The 23434-nt window shown below is 44.6% G+C and overlaps 1 protein-coding gene across 5 annotated transcripts in view; it reads left to right on the top strand.

The window, feature by feature from the left end:
- Window positions 1-1334: 1334 nt before the first annotated feature.
- LOC123780627 (uncharacterized) overlaps window positions 1335-23434 on the top strand; it is a 75196-nt gene continuing 53096 nt past the window's right edge. For all 5 annotated transcript variants that reach the window (XR_015727131.1, XR_015727132.1, XR_015727134.1 and 2 more), the window contains exons 1-6: window positions 1335-1401; window positions 2501-9608; window positions 18150-18423; window positions 19330-19439; window positions 21020-21149; window positions 22318-22425. The gene's annotated coding sequence lies outside the window, so the exon portion shown is untranslated. The remainder of the gene's footprint in view (window positions 1402-2500; window positions 9609-18149; window positions 18424-19329; window positions 19440-21019; window positions 21150-22317; window positions 22426-23434) is intronic.

Here is a 23434-nt window from a genome sequence, read left to right on the forward strand (position 1 = left end):
ACTCATTTACGTTACTTAACAGGCTTTGTCACTTCGTGATCCCCAGTCCAGCAGGCTGGTAAGCAGAAAGGAGAGGTACTGGGGGACTGAGACAGAAGGTTGATGTGTCCATCTCCTTCCCTGCTTGGGAAAAGCCCTGTGATGGGACATTTGCATTTCCAGACCCTGGAGTCTGTTAAGAGGGAGTTTCTTTGTCTCTTTGCTCAGAACTCAAGAAGAGGGGAGTGATCTCTAACGTGTCTGGAGCATGGTGGCTGCAGTGATGGCGGCCATTAATGAGGGCTATGTAGGGGGGCCAGTGCTGGAGAAGGTGGTTGAAGCAGTGGACAGAGCCTGAACCCCTGGCATGAGTGGTCAAGGAGCCCCTGAGGTCCAGCAGTGATAGCATTCCCTCCGATACCAAATGTGCCCCACCTAGGGGGGATTGGAAGGATCTAGGGATCACAGGATGAAAAATTCCACAGGGGGCTGAAGGCGAAAGGTGACTGACCCCTTACTAGAGTATGAGAATCTAGACTCTTGAGATGTCACTCCTGGGAGCAAGAAAACTTCACCTCCAGACCTAGAAACACTAAAATGTCCCATGTGGCTGGGACTGGGACTAGTCTCCAACAATGGGATCTCATTTAGATGTTAACTGAATCCAAGTATGGAGCGGCCAGTCAGCCTTGGGATTCCCCAGAGTTTCCTTTGCTGCTCTAATTGGTGCTGTGTTTATTCATTCACTCATTTATACATGCATGTATGCATTTCTTCCCCTACCTCATTCCACAGAGGATTTGTGGCTGCTTACAGGAAGAATACCGAAATTTTTAAAGAATAAAATATAAGTACAATTAGAGATTTACAGATGTAGTGGGTATAATTTTTTAATTAAAAATATCTCTGCTGTATTTTTCTTATTACAAAAGTAATGTATTGTAGAAAATTTAGACAATATAAACAAGGAGAAAAAGATTCCAAGAGAATATTCATTAAAATTTTTTAAAAATAATTTTAAAAAGAATAGTCATTATCCCACCACCTGGAGAAAACCACTAGAAACATCTTATAGGATATCTTCTCATTCTTTCTGTAAAAAAATGTAAATATTTTAGGATTTTATAAAGGTGTGATTATAATCTCCATGTTGTTTTTTAACTTTTTTTTTTACTCAACAATATATTGTGAACATTATGCAAACATATTTTCAACTACAGCATCATTTTAAATGAATGAATAGAATTCTATTGTAGAGTTATATCGTAATTTATTTAAAGAATTACCTGATTACCAGGCAAGACTTTGAAATCTACTGCTATATTCTAACATACCAGTTGGAAACGTTTGTTTCAGATAAATGTATTGGCTCTCTCAGCCTGCTGGACCCTTGGCAAGAATCAAGGACAAGTGGCTCAGGAGGTAAGAAAAAAATTATTGAACAATCATGCTACCAAAGCTATTTTACTCTTCTCTTCTAAGCACAAAAGAATGACTGTTCTCATTAGTTTCTATCTTCCATGTTATGTAACTTGTTAGAGTTCTGAACTGGGCTACTCTAAGATTATTAATTATATCTCTAACTTGGGAAATTCTTCAGGGAATGAATAGTGATCCATCTTCCAATGGCTTACTTGAACCAAAGTGACATGCAGAATGTTAACAGAGTGCCGGGTTTCAGGAAGCAACCATCCTTGATAATAAGTAAAGCAAGAACTTAACAGAACATTAACTCACTCTTTAGGGAGTGCCCCATGAGTCCTTCCAAGAACACTGGGTAAAGTGTATGTATCAAGATCCATCTTCAGGGATTATTCATGTGAGTTGTTTTCCTGTGTCTCATTTCATTTGGTAGAACAGCTGCTGGCCAGCTGAGCACGGCCACAATCATACCATGGGAGCCTTCTCGCCAGTCAGCCTTTCCCATGCACGTTCTTTTCCTTTCCTTTCCTTTCCTTTCCTTTCCTTTCCTTTCCTTTCCTTTCCTTTCCTTTCCTTTCCTTTCCTTTCCTTTCCTTCCCTTCCCTTCCCCTTCCCCTTCCCCTTCCCCTTCCCCTTCCCCTTTCCCTCCCCTCCTTTCCTTTTCTTTTCTTTTCTTTTTTCTTCTTTCTTTTCAGTAAAAGCCACTTCCAGGAGAGAGACTTTCGCTATTTGCTTTTCTCTTTGATTTAGAATGTACATTTCGTACATTTTACCTTTCCTGGTGCATCTGATACTCAGCGACCAGGTGTTGGCCATCCAGCTATTATTCCCCTTCCTTCATAATAATAATGATATCCTATTTATCTTAGGAAACCATCACTCTCCCCATTTTCAGCCACGAAGAGTGTATGTGAGGCTCTCTGCGGCCATCTCTGATTAGAAACGGATTTCCCTTCCCCCAGACACAGTGATTGGTTAAAAGTTGGTCACAAGACCTAAGCGAGTCCAGTCAGAGGTCCTTTGACAGGGATTCTGGGACACAGAGGCCTTTCTTTCCTATTGGATGGTACAGTAGTCCCTCCTCTTATCACTTTCCGAGGTTTCGGTTACCCCAGACTGTGGTCCGGAAGCAGATGGTCCTCCTTCTGTTGGATTGTCAGAGGTCAGGAGTTGCCTCGTGCTGTTTCACAGCCGATGTATTCCCTTCCCTTCATCTCATCATGTAGGCATTTTATCATCTCACATCATCCCGAGAAGAAGGGTGAGTACAGGACGGTAAGGTATTTTGAGAGAGAAGAGAGGGACCACACTCACATAGCTTTTATTACAGTATATGGTTGTAACTGTTCTGTTTTATTGTTGGTTATTGTTGTTAATCTCATACGGTGCCTAATTTATAAGTCAGACTTTATCACAGGTGTGTATATATAGGAATGAATGTAGTGTATGTAGGGTTCAGTACCATCTGAAGTTTCCGGCATTCCACTGGGGGGTCTCCCCTCCATATAAGAGGGGACTATGTAATGAGGAAGCTTGCTCCCCCCCCCACCCCCTGATGCTACTGGTGCCCATCTTGCAGCAATGAGGAGAGCCCCTTAGGATGAAGAGAGTAGAGACGGGAAGAAACTGAATCCTTTGAGTTGCTGGATCCAGTCTTGCCCAAGTCCATTTTACATTTGTCGCTTTCAAATATGTGAGCCTACAAATCCTTTTTCTGTCCAAGCCAGTCTGGGAAAGGTTTTCTAATGCTTACAGCATTACGTCCCTAAACTAACTGATGCCATTTGTGAAGAAACTATAGCAGACTTCCTTCCAGCTTTCTTTCCTTTGACACCCTTCTTATATACAAATTCCTCCTCCTCCGTAACCCAGGGGTTTCCTGCCCGTTAAGCCTCCACAGCTGCTTCTCATCACTGTCTTTCTGCACCTCTCCTCTTTTCCATGGGTCCCAAGCAACCAGCCAGCCTCCCTTTCTTTTCCAAGCCACCATCCTCTTCTCCCTGGGAGATCTTCTGTTCCAGGAGGAGCAAAGAAAAGGGACACGGTCCCCCCAGTTTCCTTCTTCTTTCCTTTCTTAGAAGGCAGGCACTAGGGATCTTTCTGACTTCAGGAGTTGTTGCTAACCCCGGGGCAGGGGGAAACATTCAGGTAAATAAAATTGCAAACATGGGGTGTTTGCACTGGTTGCAGAGAGAATTTGCTGAAGGACCTAGTTCCTGGCTGGTTCCAGGGTTTCTCCTTCATATGATGTAGGATAATTGTCCGAAACTGATGAGCTCAGGATAATTCAAGCTCATGCCTTTGCTAGTTCTGGGGACATCTTACGTTGCAACCCAAACTTGCTTCCTCATTTTTGTAGCAGGTATGGGTTTTGAGGTCTCCTTAGAGGAGGAAAGCACTTCCCACCTCATCCCCACACATGATTACGTTGGTTGTCAGGCCACTCTACACCTACCCTATAGATGCCTCATCTGCCCTTCTGAGACGGCTCTCCAGCTCTGGCCCCTGGAAATCCTGCCCTACCATAAATTGCACCTGCTGTTTATTCCTCAACGTTAAGTCTTTCCTTCATGGTGAGAGTACCCCAGTTACCTCACAGGAGCACCTCTCCCCCACACAGCCATGTAGTTGGGGCAGGAATGCCCTCAGCTCTGCGGGTGGGCTCTGATGAACTTGAACTAGTCAGTAAAGCCCACACATCGGACTACAGTGATTGGTTCAGGATGGGTGCACGACCCCACTGAGGCCAAAGAGACCTGAGGAAGTGTTTGCTGAAGTTCTTTATCATGTCTTGCAACTTCACAGATGCCCTCTTGGCTTCAGACCCTGGAAGTCTTCCCTTCTTTCCGTGTCCAGATCTCTCTGTCCTACTCAATGTGCCTCTCTAGTGCTTTCTCAAAATCTATATTAATGCAGGTTTTATTCAAATTAAAGTTTGTTTCCTTTACTCTTGTTCTAAACCAGGGTTAGCAAATTGGCGTTTTGTTTTGTTTCTGGTTTTTTGGTTTTTTTTTTTTTAAGATTTTATTTTTTTTTTAAGAATTTATTGTTGTTTTTTTTTTTTTTTTTGTCAGAGAGAGAGCGCAAGCAGGGGGAGAGGCAGGCGGAGGGAGAAGCAGGCTCCTTGGAGCCTAATGCAGGACTCGATCCCAGGACCCTGGGATCATGACCTGAGCTGAAGGCAGACGCTTAACCGACTGAGCCACCCAGGCGTCCCAGCAAATAGGTTTTATCTTGTGGGTCAACTCTGAGCCATAAGTATTCATTCTTTGGGGTCTGTGCCGAGAAAGACTCTGAGGCTGCCTCTGGCCTCGGCAAGGTGAATGATGTACGATGCTCACTTAGTAACGCCTGCCATGTGCGTGGAGTGGAGAGTCACTGTGTACCTCATGTTCTGTTCTAAGTCAAGGTCTGAGTAGCTCCTGTAGTAGTCACATGGCCTCCCAGTGACTAAATGTGTCCTTTTCTGGTTCATGACTCTTATGAGTACACCCAATAAGCTTTTGCTCCTTGTCTAAGGAACACATTGAGTTCACAGTCCTCTTACAGACCTCAAGTGATTGACCTTTCCTAAGACAAATGATTCACTCAGCACCCTTCCTGGTTTATATTATTTGCTCCTTCCATCTGCTCAAGTCTCTGGTGGCTCATTCAAGTGTCCCAGTGGGGTTCCTCCCCCTTTTCCCCCAGCTACAAAGGTCATTTTAGAATGATAAATTTACAATATAAATCTGGCTTAAGCATGAATAGACATGATTTCTACCAAGAGAACATGTGGACTGTTGATCACACACCAGCTCCCATCCATGACTAATAAAGTTTCATCCCTTTTATAGACATATCCGAGCCAAACTTTATTCATGATTCTCTCCTCGAAACCACAGCACAGTCTTTTGGCGCTGTAGAAATTCTGATCCCTGAACAAAATCCATTTGTGTTGGCATTTGAGCCCTCCAAATGCCTTAGTGTATTTATCCTGTTTTTAATGGGATACCTTTCTGTCCTGTGATTATAAACTATTTCTTTTTTTTTAAAGATTTTATTTATTTATTTGACAGAGATAGAGACAGCCAGCGAGAGAGGGAACACAAGCAGGGGGAGTGGGAGAGGAAGAAGCAGGCTCATAGCGGCGGAGCCTGATGTGGGGCTCGAGCCCATAACGCCAGGATCATGCCCTGAGCCGAAGGCAGACGCTTAACCGCTGTGCCACCCAGGCGCCCCTATAAACTATTTCTTATATAGGTATCCAATCTGGTGTATGATCAGTGCCAAGTTTTAGTTAATATCACAGCTCAGGGACAGATTTGTCTGAGGTCCCACTCACCTCTGTCAACAAGATCTTACTAGTGTTTGGAACCATGATGTAGCATTTGCAGAGGGGTATCAGGTCTGTGGGCTCCTTACCTCATGGTCTGTGCTGTGGAAGTACAAGGGTCTCCGAGTCTTCTGTGAGGATTAGAGAATCCCCATCTCAAGATCCTTAATTCAATCACATTTGCAGAGTCCGTTTTACCATATATGGTAATAGGTTCCAGGGATTGAGACACAACATCTTTTGAGAGGGCCATTACTCAGACTATCATAGATCATAGACCTGTATCTCTAGGGATTCTGTTCCTCAAAAGGAACAAGCTTGGCATGACATCACTTTCTTGCCCCACATTGTAACTGTTGGAAATACGATAATGCTGCATACAGCCCACGCAATGGGATGGAAATTTTGGAACATATGTCACGGCTCTCTCTGTGGTAGACCAGTAATGGTTTTGCCACTTGGGATCCATGTCTCCCTCTCACTATGGCCAGACTGGGTCCATCTCTAGCTCTAGGTGACCTTGGGGAATGTCCTTCAACTCAGTGTCTCAGGTTTTTATATGGAAAGTAAGGTGATATAGGTACCTCTAACACATGGCTGTTATGAGAATTAATTGAGATAGTGTGTATAAAGTGTTTTGAACACTGCTTGACCCAGAGTTTATTTAGGAGCTGTTATTACTATTCCCCCAGCTTTCCCCTGGGGAAACCACTCTGCCCTTCCTTCACCCTCTATGTCTCAGAGAGAGCTGCTTCTCCTTGACCTCTGCTCAGTCTGGCTCCCAAGCCCAGTCTCTCCGGAAAGAACACTTCTTGGCCAGGGAGTGGATCTGGGGTAACAACTGACTTGCTTCCGATTAACTTTAGTGATCCACTTTATAAAAGAAAATCCTCCTGTCATATAGACATTCAAAATTAATTTGTGGAAGCTGTCTGCTCTGCTCTAGAGTGATAGGACCCAGCTTTCTCTGTCCTGCTGAGCCCCACTTCTCAGGACTACAACTTCTAGATGTTGTTGAGTCTTCAGCCTGCTGTCATCTTCTCTCTCATTCTTTTTGTCCTTGTAGATTTATACCTATTTTATTCTTTTATAGTGATGTTATTGGGATTTCAGAAGGGAGAAGAGATAAAAGCCCTTGTTCAACCCACTTTATTTCACCACAAGGTTTTTGAGTCAGGAAAAGAACTAGGCTGGAAAATGGACGGGCGCCATTGCCCGGGGCAGCCCGTCTTTTACAAGTCCCCAGACTACACCAGTTTAGGTACAAATCACATCCAGAAATCCTGATAACTATTTGTGAGGAACTGTGAGCGTTCAGAAACCTAACACCCTTCAGGGTGCAATTTATTCACTTTAAAAGAAATAATAAATTACATGGTAAGAATTAATCCCTGTGCTTTGTTCAATGAGAGGAATGGTCTTGGCACTGCTGCCTAGAGTCTTGCAAACGAAACCAGTGTGTTTGGGCTCCTGTTGCTTGTTACCCACTCCCTGCTTGTCTGCTTCAGGGATTGTCCTTGGGGCTCCCAAACGGATACCAGCTCTTTGTCAGCACTGATGGCGTGTTCTGATAGACCGCTGGTTACTTTTTTGGCTTTGCTTTGTAACCATTGTCTTTCTTCTCTCTCTACTGTGTGAGAAACTGTGGAGTCAGGCTGAACAGTCATCTGCCCCTTGCCCAGTTGTCCCTCCTGTATCAGCTGCCACCATGACTACAGAACAAAAACAAGGAGAAACGGGGACAAAATGCAGTCATCTGAAAACGGCACTTAGGAAGTCCCAGCTGCTGACTCGTTTACCTTCAATAATACACCTTGACATCTTGGGGGTCAGGATGAGCTGCCCACTCAGATAATTTTCTCTCCATTTCCCCAGACATAATGCCCAAGCCCCCCTGGAAACCGCTTACAAGCATGAAGTGGACAAAAATCAAAATGGCTGCACTAATGCTTCAGAAAAGCTCTCTTTTAAAGTAACCTTTTCCCTTTCTTCCGCAATCCTCCCCTCCTCCCTTAGCCTTTTGTTTCAGGAACCTGGTACCACCCTGAAAACAAATAACAAGGCTGACAGCACTTACACAATTCCAGTCAAACTGGCTAGATCCTGTATTTCCCTTTAAACCATCCCCCACCACCAGCCTTGGGGCACCTGGCTGGCTCTTTCCCTTGAGGCTCCCACTTCTGATTTTCGTCTAGGTCCTGATCTCAGGGTCATGAGATCGAGCCCCACCGAGGGCTCCATGCTCAGCGGGGAGTTTGCTTGGGATTCTCACCACCCCCTCTCTGCCTCTGCCCCTCCCCGCTCTGCAAGCGCTCTCTCTTTCCCTCTCTCTCAAGTAAATAAATAAATACCGCCCCTGCCCCCCCCCAGTCCCTTCCTCTGGGTGGGCTTGCAGTGTTTGAATGCCATAGACTGCTGCAGCCTCCTTTGCGTGGCAAAGCAATAAAGCTAATGTTCCTCTTTATCCCAAACTCTGTCTTTGACACCAAAGCACTGAGGTCATTTCTTGACAACACGCTCAATTTACCTCTCCACACCAAGGGAAAGATCCAGATTTTGTGGACACTAAGCTTATACAATTTAGGGGACAGGTGGGTTCCTTCCTTAGGAAAGAGAATGGAAAATTATGAATATGAAATTGAGTATGGGGACTCCTGGGTGGCTTAGTCAGTTAAACGTCTGATTCTTGGTCTCAGTTCAGGTCAGGATCACAGGGTTCTGAGCCCATGTCAGGCTCTCACTGAGTGTAGAGCCTGCTTAAGATTCTCTCCTCCTCTCCCCCTCCCCCACCTCGCTCTCTCTTCCTTTCTAAAAAACAAAAATTAAGTATGAAGTTAAATAATATTTAAAATGAGGAGAGAAATTATAGCAAATCACAAAATTTGAAAAGCTCACAAATGCTAGAAAAACCTAGAAAAATAATCTTTATTATTTGACAGCTTGATATATCTCTTTAATACCTTTATCTCTGTATTTTTTGGTGATATACCAATATACACTTCTTTTTTTTTTTAAGATTTATTTATTTATTTTAGAGAGAGAGGGAGAGAGAGAGTGGGGGGAGGGGCAGAGGGAGAGAATCTTCAAGCAGACTTCCCGCTGAGCATGGAGCCCCACATGGGCTCCATTTCATGACCCATGAGATTGTGATCCGAGCCAAAACCAAGAGTTGGCCGCTCAACCGACTGAGCAGCCTGGATCCCTGGTACCCAGGTATCTGCATACACTTCTTTATAGTGATTTTGTAATAGCATTTTCTATTTAAAGATAAGTCAGGTTTTCCTTTAGCATGATTGAATATTTTTTTTAATTGTTGTTATCTTAGAAAAGGTTTTTCAGCTTCAGAACTGGTTATAGGTAAGTCATATATATTTTTTAAATTGTTGTCAAATTTGGGAAACCCTGCATCAAATTTCTTTCCTGTATGAGCTGTAAGATTGCATGCACATTTCAAGTTTTCTTGCACAGGAACTAACCTTAGATACTTTTTGAACTGATGACTCTTGTTGACCAGTTTGTTTATGGTAACCCCATTGAGCTGGTGATTGTGATGTCAGTATTTCATGTTAGATCGAGAAGAGATTATCAAACAATATAAAAGCCTATTCTTTATTTCTATTCAAAATGTATTTCTTCCTCTTAATGAATTCCTACTTTGGGTATAATTCTAAACAATTTATTATTTTGGCTTATAATGTGCTTCTCAATGTCAGAATGGTTTCTATTGATTTTATTGCTTGTTTATGACCCGCCTTCTGTTCCCATTCCTAAGTCCATTCCATACCATGAGAAGCCTCTCACCAGCATCCGCAGACACTCTGGTCCACACATCCAAGATAGACCCATCACCTCCAGGAACCAGCCATGTCTTGGCCGCCTCTTGGACCTAGAGGTATGCAGTGCTGCGGTACGGTGCACTCTCAGAAGGCTGACTGAGGGGAGAGGCCCATGTAGATCCTGGAAGCAGGCCCAGGGCCATTGGCGCAGGGAATTCTAGGGTCCGAAGTACTCAAAGTAGGGGCAAGAATGGGACAGCATAAATTCTGGGTGGGCATATCCCTTTGACACTGCAGACTTCTCATCTCAAAGGCAGGGATGCAGCAGAAGGAGAGCCGGAGTGAGGCCCTCTAAAGTGTGGGGCCCAGGGCAGGAGCCCCTGCTGCTCAGGTCCAAGGGTAGAGCTGTACCCACCTCGACTTTCCTTCCACCAGATCTTCAAAATAATCCACACCCTCTCCATTCCACCCAACATGACAGGAAGTGTGATACGAATTTTACTAAAACATGGGAGTGCGTTGAACACATTCTTAGGACCCTCCCAGGCCTTGGAACGGACTATGCAAGTGAGGGATTGCCGCAGTGTCACAATGTGCTGCCTCTGGGTAACGTGCAGCAGTCATCTGGTGATCTGGCACATTGAATGGGCACCAGTCTCAAAGTTCGACCTCAGATTTAAATTTGTGTCCTTATTTATAATCACAGTTTCAAGGTAATCCTTGTACTGATCCTGGGCCTGCATTCTCAGAACCATTCCTTGCCTTTGATTTGCTCTGTATGTCAGGAAGGCAGTACCGGTCTGCAGGAGTTTGAGGGGCAAGAGAGAAGCCAGTGTATTTCTCCCTTTCCCTTTCTGCCGGGGCCTCTTCTCCCTGCCTCTCTCACTGGACAGACCCCTCTGCCTCATGGTTCCAGCTTTTCCCGGGTGACCCTGGATGACCCTGGGTTCTGGTAATACCACTTTTTCCTTTCATCCCTTAGCTCAGTGTTTCTCGAACACGAACAATCCTGTCTACCCCTCCCCCAGCTCCTCTCTCCCCACAACTCAAGGGACAGTTAGCAAACGTTCGGAAACCTTTTTGGTTGTTACAGCTTGCGTGGGTGATGCTTCGAGGGTCTAGTGGGTGAAGGCCAGAGAGAAAGGATGAACATCCTACGGTGCACAGGGCAGCCCTCCACGGCAGGATTATCACCCCAAAACGCCGCTAGTGCCCGGACTGAGAAATCTGCTCCAGCCTGAGGCCCTAGTGGCTCCTTGGTTGTTAATTTCAGGTTTGCCTCGATGTCCTGTTTGGTGCTTAGCTCTCCCAGTATGTGTAATCTGCTCCCTGTATTAAATTCCCTCTATGTAAACACTCAAAGTGGCTTGTTTTGTTTGTTTGTTAGGTTGAGTAATACCTCCCCAAAGTATGAACATCTTTTCTTTTTTCTTCTCTATTCAAATCAGTTTCAATACAGGCAATGATAATTTCTCTGCCATCTCCCCATGGATTCTGGAAATTTTCACCTCCCCGTGTGTATTAGTCACAGTTCTCCAGAGAAACAGAAAAAAAATGGGGTGTATATAAGGATATATATAACAGGTTTATTGTTGGAATTGGTTTATGCAGTCATGGAGGCTGAGAAGTCCCCCAGGCTGCTGTCTGCAAGCTGGAACCACGAAAGCCAGTGGTTGGAGTTCAAAGACCCAAGAACCAGGAACAGCAATGTCTAAGGACAGGAGAGGAAGATGGGAAAGAGCAAATTTGCCCTTCCCCTGCCTTTTCGTTTTACTTAGGCCCTCCGATTGGATGATGCCCACCTGCTTTGTGACTACTTTACTCATTCTACCAATTCAAGTACTGATCTCTTCCAGAAGCACCCTCACAGACATATCCAGAAATAATGCTTTACCAGCTATCTGGGCATCCTTTAGCTCAGTCAAGTTGACATAACCTTTTTTTTTTCTTTAAAGATTTATTTGCTTATTTTTAAGAGAGAGAGCAGGGAGGAAGGGCAGAGGGAGAGGAAAAGAGAGAATCTTAAGCAGACTCCCCTCTAAGTGCAGAGCCCGATGTGGGGCTCGATCCCAGGATCCTGGAATTGTGACCTGAGCCGAAATCAGGAGTCAGCCACTTAACCGACTGAGCCACCCAGGCACCCCAAGTTGACACAAACTTAACCATCACACCATCTCACTGTTTCAGTCCAAACCTTTACAGTTTTTATAAATAACTTTTTATTTTTTATTTTATTTTTTTAGAAGATTTTATTTTTAAGTAATTTCTGCACCCAGCGTGGGGCTCAAACTCACAACCCTGAGATCAAGAGTTGCATTCTCCGCTAACTCAGTCAGCTAGGCACCTCCATAACTTTTTAATTAATACACTATTTTATTTAATAATGAGACTCATCCAAGTTTATAAAACGAGCAGAAGAAAATGCTCAACTTTCTTTTACTGAATAAAAGTATAGCATTCAAATTAATATAATCAGTTTCCACCCTCCACAACACATTATTATTATCAAAATGCATTCAGTTAATTTAATATCACTAAAAATACAAAATGTAGATTAATTTAAACCTGACTAAAGGAAGTCTTTGAAGATTCTTTTCAATTCCGTGTTAGACAAAATTGAGGAGAGTGCTCTTTGGTTTTTCTTCCTGTATTTTTTCATTCTTTAGCATAAAGAATTAAGTTTATGGAGTGCCAAAGTGACAAAGAAAATTTGGGCTCTCTCCATGTTGGGGGGTGTATTCTATTCCCAGGGCTCCATAACAAAGTACTCAAAACTGAGTGGCTTAAAACAGCAGAAACGTATTATCTCATGGTTCTGGAGGCCAGAAGTCCTAAATCAAGGTGTCAGCAAGGCCACGCCCTCTCTGAAGGTGCTAGGGAAGGAACCATACCAGGACTCTCCTAGCTTCTGGCGGCCTCAGGCAGTCCTAGGCTTATAGATATTCCATCTTCACATGGCCTTTTCCCTGTGTCTTCACATGGCGTCCCTCTGTGTGTATCTGTCTGTCTCTGTCCAAATTTTTCCTTTTCATTGGGACTCCAGTTATATTGGATTAAGGCTCACCCGCCAGGCCTCATTTTAACTCGATTACCTCTATAAAAACCCTATTTCCAAATAAGGTCCTGTTCTGAGGTATTGGGAGTTAGGACTTCAACATATTTGGAGGTTTGGGGGCAAAGGACACAATTCAGCCCACAACTGGGATTGTTGGTACCTTTTAAGATGATTTTTTGAGTGAGGGGACTTGTATGTTGGTTCAAAAGATATGTTTTAATTTCGCTTTTCCTTTAAGAATTGTTAGAACTTCTGTTTGAAATAATAGTCTCTAGGAAATTTATTCAACAAATACCTGGTAGGCATCTCTTGTAGATTAAGTATTATGTTGGGCACTAAGGATGCATAAAACACAGTCTCAACTATGAAGAAATTCATACTCTAATGGGTGAGATCAATCAGGAAACAATTCTTTTTTTTTCTTAATTTTAAAGATTTGTTTTATTTGAGAGAGAGAGAGAGAGCTCACACACGAGGGGAGGGGAGGGGAGGGGAGGGGAGGGGAGGGGCGGGGCGGAGGCAAGGGAGGGGAGGAGGCAAGGGAGGGGAGGAGGCAAGGGAGGGGAGGAGAGGGGCAGAGGGAGAAGCAGGCTCCCCACTGAGCAGGGAGCCTAATGCAGGACTCGAACCCAGGACCCTGGGATCACGACCTGAGCCAAAGGTAGATGCTTAACAGACTGAGCCACCCAGGCGCCCCAGCTGGGGAACAATTCTAATGCAACCTGAAGAGTGCTGTATTAGCGATCCAAGCAGGGGATTTGTGAGATCCTAGAGAACAGCTCAAACAACATGGTCTGGAGGTAGAATCAGGGCTGGGCCAGGGGTGGGAGGGCAGCATGCATCAGGAGAAGGGCAGGGCAGTGCAGGTCCGAGAAACCGCACAGACCCAGAGAGCGGTGTTGCTAAGAGAGGCAGGACCAGCCCGTGGTTGCTGCTCAGAGGAAGCTCGGGCAAAGGAATGGGGAATGAGAGCAGAAGGAGGCCAAGCTGGGAAGACGTAGGCCAATATGCCTTGCTGAGGAGTTGGTGGTGAGCCACTGAATTTTGTAATCAAGGGAGTAACATTATCAGATCTGTTTTAGAGAGAGATCAGTCTACGAGCACTGCTGTAAAGGGTAGGTTTTTGTTTCTCCTAAATGTAAAGCTCATTTCCTTGTCCTCATTTTACTAATCTCTCACGGCTCTTACCAGAGCTTACTTCTTTTTGAAATATTTTTCTCCCTTGCTCTCTGTCACCTCAACTTTTCTCATTCCCCTCGTTCCCCATGGGTCATAGCTTCTCTTCCTGGCTGACTCTTCCTCTATGAGTCTCACGGCTCATGCAGGACAGCCTCAAGGCTGGGGCTTTCCTCCTCTTATTTCCCATTTTTCCTGATGATCTCATCTAGTCCCATGATTTGCAGTTTATACCCCAGCCCTGGCCTGTCCCTTGAGACCCAGCCTTGTTCATCTGACTGCACTGCCACCTGGTCCCTGTAGGCACCTCAAACTCAGTACCTTAAACCTGTTTCTTCCCAAGGCCTCTCCATCTCAGTAAATGGTCCCACATTCACCCAAGTAGTTGCTCAAACCTCAGAGTCAAGCTTTATCTTTAATTCCTCCCTTTCCTTCCTCTCCCACCTACAAATTCATCCCAGGGACTTCCTGGTCCTACAACCAAAGCATATCTCTAATCCATCCATTTCTCCCCATCTCCACTTCCACTGCCTTAGGCTACATCCCCACTGTCTATCACAGGCTATCAAATGGTCCCCTAGCTGGTCTCCCTTCACATGCCCTTATCCATTCTATTCTACACCTGATAATTCTAATGATCTTACTAGAATTTTAACCAGGTATATCATTGAGCATGGAACTTGAAACTCTTACTAAGGCTTGGAAGGCCTTTTCTGATCTGTTTCCTACCTAGCTCTTTAATCTCACCATTCCAACCACTGGTCTTCCCTCTGTTCCTTGAACATGCCCATCCCTTTCCTGCCTCAGGGCCTTTGCCCATGCTGTTCTCTCTGTCTAGAGCCCCCTCCCCAAACTCTTGGTCTGGTAATCTCTCTGCCTTCAGGACTCAGTTCACATGTCACCTTCTTAGGGAGGCTGTCCTGGTCTATCCTAGCTAAAGGAGGCTTCTACTCATTATCAAATTTTTTTTGTTGTTGGAGGTTTTTCTGTTTATTTCCATCAGAGCACTTTTCAGAATATGAATGTATGCTTGTTAATTTGTTTATATATTCTTCTTCCTTTTGTCTCCAAACACCACTCCCTCCCTCCACCCCACAAGTTAGGAGCCTGTCTGCAATATGATACTTACACAACATGATACTTCAGGGAGATTTCTAAATACCCAGATCCACCAAGCACCTCCAGTTCTCCCAGCACTGTACTTCTTTGTTTACATGGTATCGTTTTATCTCCCCAACAATCCCATGGAGGTAGAATTATTATCCTCATGCTACCAGTGAAGAAACTGTCCTAGAGAAGGTAGAGGACTTGTCCAACGCCACATAGCCACTCAGATGTAAGGGAGGCAGGATTTGAGTCCATGTGTGTGTGGTTCTGAAAGCCTCTCTCTCTCTAACATGCTGTGTGGCTCAGTCTCTGGCCCTTAGAGGAACCAGATGGAAGAGAGCAAAAGCATAACTTACAATGCTACTTCTTTTCTTCTTTTACTTGACTGACTTTAAACATCATCCCTCTGACATTTTGGTGGACAAACATTGATTCATCCATCATTCTTTCAGTGGGGAAACTACCTTCTCCCGTGCCTTAGGAATCCTGCTCAGCCATATGGTGCCAAGGAGACTAACACTGCCCCCCCTTCCCCACCTAGAGAATACACACGTGACCTGGTCTGGCCAATCAGATTATTCCTTTCCCAGCCTCCGTATGAGTATAGGAATGAGCATGTGACGTCGACCAAGCCAATCAGCATCTTCTCTGGGGCTTTGCTGGAGTTTTAGGGACAGTCGTTCCTCTGAGATCATCATTTATTAGCACCATAGTAGTCAGGAGCTGCAAGTTGGCCATAGCAGTCACATAAGGAGAGGATGTTGGAAGAGGAAGCCAAGTAGAAGACAGCACAGCGAAGAGATGGGTGGAGAGAGACAGAATCAGAGACCTAATAATGTAATTTCAGCGCTCAACCCTTACCATTTGTTTGATTATTTGGTTAACATCTCCTCACTAAACTAGCTCCACAAGGGTAAGGATTATGTCTTGCTTTTATTCACTGTTGTCTCCCCAGTGCCAAGACAGTACCTGTCATAGAGTAGGTACCCCATATGTATCTGAATGATTGATTGAGAATATGGTTTCTACCAGCAGTGTCTGAGCTCACAACAAAATAATATCCAAGAGAAATCATTTCTCCAGCTTTTGGAATAAGCTGCATGGGCATATGAGGCTTGATTAAAATTGGAGGAAACTTGTGGCATCTGGGTGGCTCAGTCGGTTAAGCATCTGACTCTTGATTTCAGCTCAGGTCATGATCTCGGGGTCCTGAGATCGAGCCCTGCTTCATGCTCCTTGCTCAGTGGGAAGTCTGCTTGTCCTTCTCCCTCTACCCCTTCCCCTTGCTCTCTCTCTCTCATAAATAAATAAATCTAATAAATAAATAAATAAAATAAATAAAATTGGAGGAAACTTTCGAGTCATATTCAACCTTATGATGTATAATGGGTCCTTTAGGAAAAAAATGAGGCTGTAATGCTTTCTGGCTCTATTCTTTAGAAATGTATGTGATGTCTGAGGCACTGTAATTTAATTTGCCTGAAGTGTGCCTGTAAGCACACTGTCGGATTATAGCCTGATTCATCACTCACTTGGAGGCTAAAAATAGAGGATGATACAAGAGGTTAACGTCATCTACCAATGAGCATTTTCTCAAACGGACAGATGGACATAAATCAGAGGCAGCACATCACTCACTCTTACCCAGCACCACGGGCTGGGTGTGCCTCATGCTTGGCAATTCTTTCACAATGAAATGGACTCTTGCGCTAAAACTGCCGTCCCTCAGGAGAGGCAGTTTGAGGGGGTTTCAGAAGATGTGATGACTGAGAATCTGGGCGCAGCCAGCTCCTGCTAAACATTGTAGACTGTGCAGGGGTTCCTGACTGCCAGCTGCTTCCATCTGGTTTCCAGGGGGAGCAGTTCAATTACTGGGAAGGACTGTGGGAAAGGAAGAAAATCTGGAATTTCTCTCAAATTTTTCTGGAAAAACCATTGATTTTGCATTGTGTCTCAGCTTTCCTCTTAGTAGAATAAAAATGGTTCATGTTTCCCTCTGGAGTTGGCCAGGTCCTTAGAGATTCTCAGAGGAGGGGCGTACAAAAGTAGAGGATGCAAATTGTAACACAAGAAAGGAGAGTGCTGACCTCCGACAGCTCAGATCCACACAGCAGAATGAATGCAACGCAGCAATTTCTGCTCACCTGGGGGTAGGCAGAGTGCAGGACTAGAATCATGGGCGAGGGAAGGAAATGGACACGGGGGGAATATGTACCTGGGCTCCAGGCATGGTCGTAGGTATCGCCTTAATAGGTATTATCTGTTAGGTATTACAGCTTACCTAAGAAGTATTACAGGGCTTATGGTATTACCTTAATAAGTCGATGGGAACCTATTCTTCACCTGAGAAAATGGACTCTCAGGGACGTTGAGTAATTCCTCAGCCAGTAATTTAAAGAGGCAGCATTCATCTCCATGACCAGCTCCAAGTCCCAACATCCTTCCTCCTGCCATTACACCGTGCTGCTCTCTACATCTATGAGACATAAAAGTGAGAGAGAGATTTGCCCAAGGGTGGCAATGACTTCAGGCTAATTCTAGGTAGAATTGGGCACCTGCTGTGTGGGACAGTGATAAGAATAATAATGGGGGCACCTGGGTGGCTCAGTCAGGTAAGCGTTGGACTCTGGATTTCGGCTCAGGTCATGATCTCAGGGTCATGGAATCGAGCCCTGAGACTAGCTCCATGCTGGGCGTGGAGTCTGCTTAAGATTCTCTCTCTCTCTCTCCTTCTGCCCCTCCCTACTTGCTGTGTCTCTCAAAAAAAAAAAAAAAAAGAAAAGAAAAAAGAATTACAAGACATGGAATTTTATTATTAGCTGCTGTAGGGAGCACTGTAGTATTGGGATCAAGATGTGAGCTTTGGGCCTGACAAAGCTAACATTAGCTCTGCCACTTCGAAAGCTTGGATAAGTTACTTAGTCTCTCTGTGCCTCAGTTCCTGAGCCATCAAATGGAGGTAGTAATAGTACTTCCTTCAAAGGGGTCTTGTGCAGACGGCACGGTGAATCCATGTAAATCCTTGTAAAGTATTTGGAGTGTTGCCTGACACGTAGTAGGTGCTCAGTAAGTGTAATAATTTCATATCTGCTTTTTGTAGGCTACCCATTGTGTTAAAACAGTTCAGACTTGGAATATTCAGCCAGTGGTTCATGGTATGACCTTTCAACAACACACAGTGGCCCAACTTCTTCGTCCTGATGCTCTTGACCATAGAAACCTATCCCTCAAGGTCCAGAACCAAGCAGCCTCCTCTCCTGGCCAGCCTCTAGTTTTCTTTCTCTTTTTTAAAAAAAGATTTTATTTATTTATTTGACAGAGAGAGAGCACAAACAGGGGGAGCAGCAGGCAGAGGGAGAGGGAGAAGCAGCTCCCCGCTGAGCAGGGAGCCCGATGAGGGGCTCGAACCCAGGACCCTGAAGTCATGACCTGAGCCGAAGACAGACGCTTAACTGACTGAACCACCCAGGTGCCCCTAGCCTCTAGTTTTCCATCAAAATCTCTGCCCATGCCCTTTAATTTCTGAACCAGGAGGCTGCGAAGTAAGCATAGAGGCTTTGAATCTAAACACAACTACCTCCGTGGTTTATCAGGTAGGTGGTCTTAGACAAATTGCTTACCTCTCTTAAGTCTCAATTTCCACCTCTGTAAGGTGCCTTGGGAGTTTCTGTGATGATTGGATATAATGTATTTTTTTTTAAAGATTTTATTTATTTATTCGACAGAGATAGAAACAGCCAGCGAGAGAGGGAACACAAGCAGGGGGAGTGGGAGAGGAAGAAGCAGGCTCATAGCGGAGGAGCCTGACGTGGGGCTCGATCCCATAACGCCGGGATCATGCCCTGAGCCGAAGGCAGACGCTTAACCGCTGTGCCACCCAGGCGCCCCTGGATATAATGTATTTAAAGTACCTAGATCAGCATCTGGACCATGGTGGCCAATCAATCAATCAATCATGACTTGCTCTAGAAATATCTTAAATAAAGTTGGTATGTTTCCTGCAGTTGTCCCATTATATGATGCTGTTCTATTTTGCAAAGCTTTAAGCTAGGCAGTTAAAGAGTTAATAATTAATTAAATATGATGCCCATCATTTTTTAAAAGTTTAGCTTTAGGCTCTTGATCAGGAATGTCAACCTGTTATAGTGTAGCTTCCTCAAGAAAATCAGGTGCAGGGGCGCCTGGGTGGCTCAGTCTGTTACGTGTCTGCCTTCAGCTCAGATATGATCCCAGCCTCACATCGGGCTCTCTTCTCAGTGGGGAGTCTGCTTCTCCCTCTCCACTCCCCCTGCTTGTGCTCTCTCTCTCTCTGTCAAATAAATAAATAAAAATCTTAAAGATTTTTAAGGAAGAAAGAAAGAAAATCAGGTGCAACATAAGGCTGTCCTTACAACGAAAAGAATGGAACCTTTTACAGTTTGGTTTACTGCCTATTTCTATTTTAACAACTTTTCTGAGTATAAGCCAAACAAATGATTCTCTAACATTGGGAATTTCAGGGATCCCTGGAGGCCAGGGGTCAGCAAACTGTGGCCTGCAGCCAGATACACCCTGCTCCCTGTTCTTGTGAATAAGGACTTCCTGAAGCACAGCCATGGCCATTTTTCAGGTATTGCCTGGGACAATCTTTGTGCTGCGAAACGGCAGAGATGAATAGTTTCAACGGAGACTGTGTTGTCCGCAAAGCCATCTACAATATCTACTCTCTGTCCTTTTACAGAAAAAGTTTGTCAGTCTTTTTCGTAGGCCAAGAGGGGGAAGTATTCGGGGCCCAAACCCTTTTGGCAACTGCCTTGGAATTGTACGCATAGCCTTCAACATGTGTATGTTGTCTCCTCCCGTGTGTTGGGAGGGTCGCTGTTCTGCCATGCCTACGATGTTTCTATAGGAAAGGCTTTGAGTGTAATTTATGAACAGGTTTAGCTCAACATTGCTGTATCAAGGTAGGCCAAACTGTAGTAAGTCCCAATCATTTAGTGACATCAATATGGAAGTTTGTTTCTTGCTCGTGAAACTATCTGGTGTGTGTGTGTTCCCGGTTGGTAGGTGGCTCTGTTCTACAGAGTATTCTGGGACTTAAGCTCTCTCCACCTACTGGCTCTGCCCTATCAAAAGACCCATCACTATCTGCATGGTCTGAGTGGAGTCTCCAACATTCAGTTTCCAGCTGTCAAAAGGAAAAGGAGAATGTGACCATACATAATGGGTGCTTGCCCAGAAATGGCACACGTCACTTCCTGTCATACTCTGTAGGCTAGAATTTGGTGGCATGACCACATCTAACAAGGGAGCCTGAGAAGAAACAGATTTTGTCTCTACCATAGTAGGTAAGAAGGAATTCTCTATTGGTGTCAAGGGTCCTCTGGCAGCTCCCTGCCTTAAGTTCTAGAGCTTTGGCTCTGCCAAGGACAACTTCATGCCAGGGCATGGCAGCAGCTAGCAGGATACACTCCCTCACTCTATCACCCCAGTTCCAATTATTCCCCCTGATACCTGTGCTCTGTCACCCATGGTAGCTCCCTTTTCTCTTTCTAACTCTTGAAGCCCTCTTTTTATAATCTCGGGCAATTAATTTTTCATAGAACACCTGGTTCTTGCAGCCCTAAGAATGACAACAAAAAAAAGAGGTAGGTATTATTACTATTGTTGTTAGCTCCATGTTGTTGTTGTTATTATTATTATTATCACCACATTACAGATAAAGAAACTGAGGTATAGAACAATGAAGTAACCGTACAAGGTTAGTCCCAGGGGGCACTTGAAAAGGGATATTTTAATCCCTTTTCAATCCCTTTTCAATCCCTTTTGCTGGGTGAGGATTTTATTCCAGAGTCTAGCAAGCAGCATGCTATGAAAATGCTCCCCTTGCCAAATTAGCAATCTTTATTTGTCAAGGACTTCTCTTTTTTTTCAGATTTGCAGAAACATTCTTTCCTAATTGTTGTTTACTATTTGACTTCGTCTATGAAGAGTTGTTTCTTTTCCCCGATGGATAGAAGTTTTATGTGTTTATGCAATAAAAACTGCTGATCTTTTCCTTTATGATTGTTTTCCTCCTTACTTCCAGGCGTGAGAAATCACCCCCCTTTGAGAATGATGATAAATACTTAATTTTATTTTCTTCCAGTTTTGCACTGTTTGATTTTTAATATTATTTACTCATCCATTTTGAATTGTTTTTGTCTGTAGCTGTGGGAAAATGAAGATTCCTTCTGTATTTGGATTGGAATCTGCCAAAGTGATTATTTGAAACAGGCTTAAATGGAGGAAGCGAATACCAGTGACTGACCACCAAGAAATCTATACCATACCGACAGTGGTAAGATCCCTTCACGCCAGCCTCGTGGGGTTCTAGACGTGCGTTTATTTTGCAGGTGCAGTGAGCGGACCGGCTGCTGCTGGTGCGCTGGCCACACGCCTTTTCCTGACTCTTGCTCACCTGCCCCGGTTCTTTGAGCGGGGGCTGCGAAGTGTTCACGGCTGCCCCCTTCTCCACAGAATTGCCCTCAGCTCAAAGGGAGCCACCCCACCCAGGAAATTACACCCATCTCTAGGGGTAACCCGCAGCCAATGGCTAATTGACAGAGAGCTGTGAAAGCCTGACTCCCTCACCACAAGATGAGACCAACTCTGAGATTCAGTTTATGCTGCCGAGCTCCCTGTGGGGTCCTTCTGAAGCTCGACGCCAGCTGAGCCCCTGCCTTTGCTTAGCTCCTGCTCCTGCCCTGTCCTCCCTCGCTCCCTTTCTCCCGAGGGTACTCCTTTAGTAAACTGTGTGCATCCCAACCCCTGCCTCAAGCTCGGCTTCTAGGGAGTATGATCAAAGACAGTAAGAAAATCTTAAGGCCCCATAACATTCTAATACACGGAATTCATAATCTAATACAAATAACAAACATGTTTTACAAACTTTGTAGACGTTATAGACTCAAGGTTAAAGGTTATATGTATATTTTTAAAGATTTTGTTTATTTTTTTATTTTTAAGATCTTTATTTTTAAGTAATCTCTACACCCAGCATGAGGCTTGAACTCCCAACCCCAAGAGCAAGAGTCACATGCTCCACAGACTGAGCCAGCCAGGTGTCCCTAAAAGTTCTATTTTTGAAAGTTTTAACACATGTGTAATAAATTGTTAACTATATTGGAGAGGTATTTTTTTTTTAAGATTTTATTTGTTTATTTAGAGAGTGAGAATTCGTGCACATGAGTGTGGGTAGGGGCAATGGGAGAGGGAGAGAAGCAGGCTCTCTCAGCTGAGAGGGGAGCCCTACATGGGGCTGGATCCCACGACCCTGAGATCATGACCTGAGTTGAAATCAAGAGTCAGAGGCTTAACCGACTGAGCCACCCGGGTGCTCCCTGTGTTGGAGAGTTTTTTACTCTTAAACATTGAAACTGTAGTGATCAGGATTATGGGAGATTAGATTTTTAAACTAAGATATTTGACCCACCTGGATGATATTTATTGTTCCTTGTTTTTCCGAGGTTTCTGGAGTGTAAATATTCTGTAATCCCCTTTCATCGTTTTACGGAGAAGAGGAATAGAAGCCCAGGAATTTGAATTCCCCGTGTACCTTCGTCAATGAGACAAAGGTAAATACCGCCGAGTGTGTCACCTACAGTCTCTCAGTCAAAGCTGAATGAAAATATTTCCACAGTGGCACGAGTTGATTTTAGTCGCAGCTTGTTACCTTGCCCCCAGCTAGAGAATAATACTTCCCTTCCCCTCAATGACTGTTTTCCAAGGCAATACCACTTGGATACCAACGCCGCATTTTCCTTTCCATTCCAACTGTGGCCTCCAAGGATTTGGTTTATTCTCTACTTCACGTCTGCAGAGGCAGAGATGCCGTGACTTGCAGGCAAGAAGGGCCATTTTCATGCTCAGAATCCCAGGTTCCATAGGTGCTGTTGATCCTTCCTAGCCCCAAACAGCACCTCAGTCTGCCATGTTTGCCTGCATGTGGACTCGGCCACTTATGTCCTTGTCGTTGATCTGCCAAGCGGTGACCCCCCCGCAGTTCCGTTGGATTCTGTCTCGCTCCGCGGCTTTATTAAGAATAAACACTGCATGCACTGTGTTTTGAAAATGAACTTTAACACTCCTGGACCTTGTTTTGGGCTTCTGTCTCTATTCAAACGGAACAGCTGGAAGATGGTTCGATATCGATTTATTTGCTTTTTTGAGTTAGATGCTTTCTTTTTTCCTAAGATCTCAAGGGTACTATTCAAAACCCTTCTTAAGCAGCCCACTGGAGGAACATGAGAGGTGGGGGTGGAGGCAGAGGAGAGCTAAGAGATGAAAGGGTTAGTGAGGAAGGGAGGGGGAAGTAAGACATGATTTTCTTCGTCTGGCTCTTGATCGGGCCCCTTGTTTTCCTTCCGAGCGCTGTTGCATTTCCCCCAGTCATGCCTGTCCTCCCTGCCCATCCTCCAACCCACAGGGCTGTGCAAAGAGCTGTGTATGAGAAAAAGCATCACATTGGGCTTTGGAGTGACTTGTAGCTGGCTTTGAATCCACTACTTGCTATCTGCGGACCTTCGGAAAGTTATTTATATGCTCTTGTATCTTGCAAGGTGCAGTATATTTTTGGTCTTTGTT

Source organism: Ursus americanus, chromosome 17, assembly GCF_024610735.1.
Source record: "Ursus americanus isolate L20-20 chromosome 17, mUrsAme1.1.p, whole genome shotgun sequence".
NCBI classification, from domain to species: Eukaryota; Metazoa; Chordata; class Mammalia; order Carnivora; family Ursidae; genus Ursus; species Ursus americanus.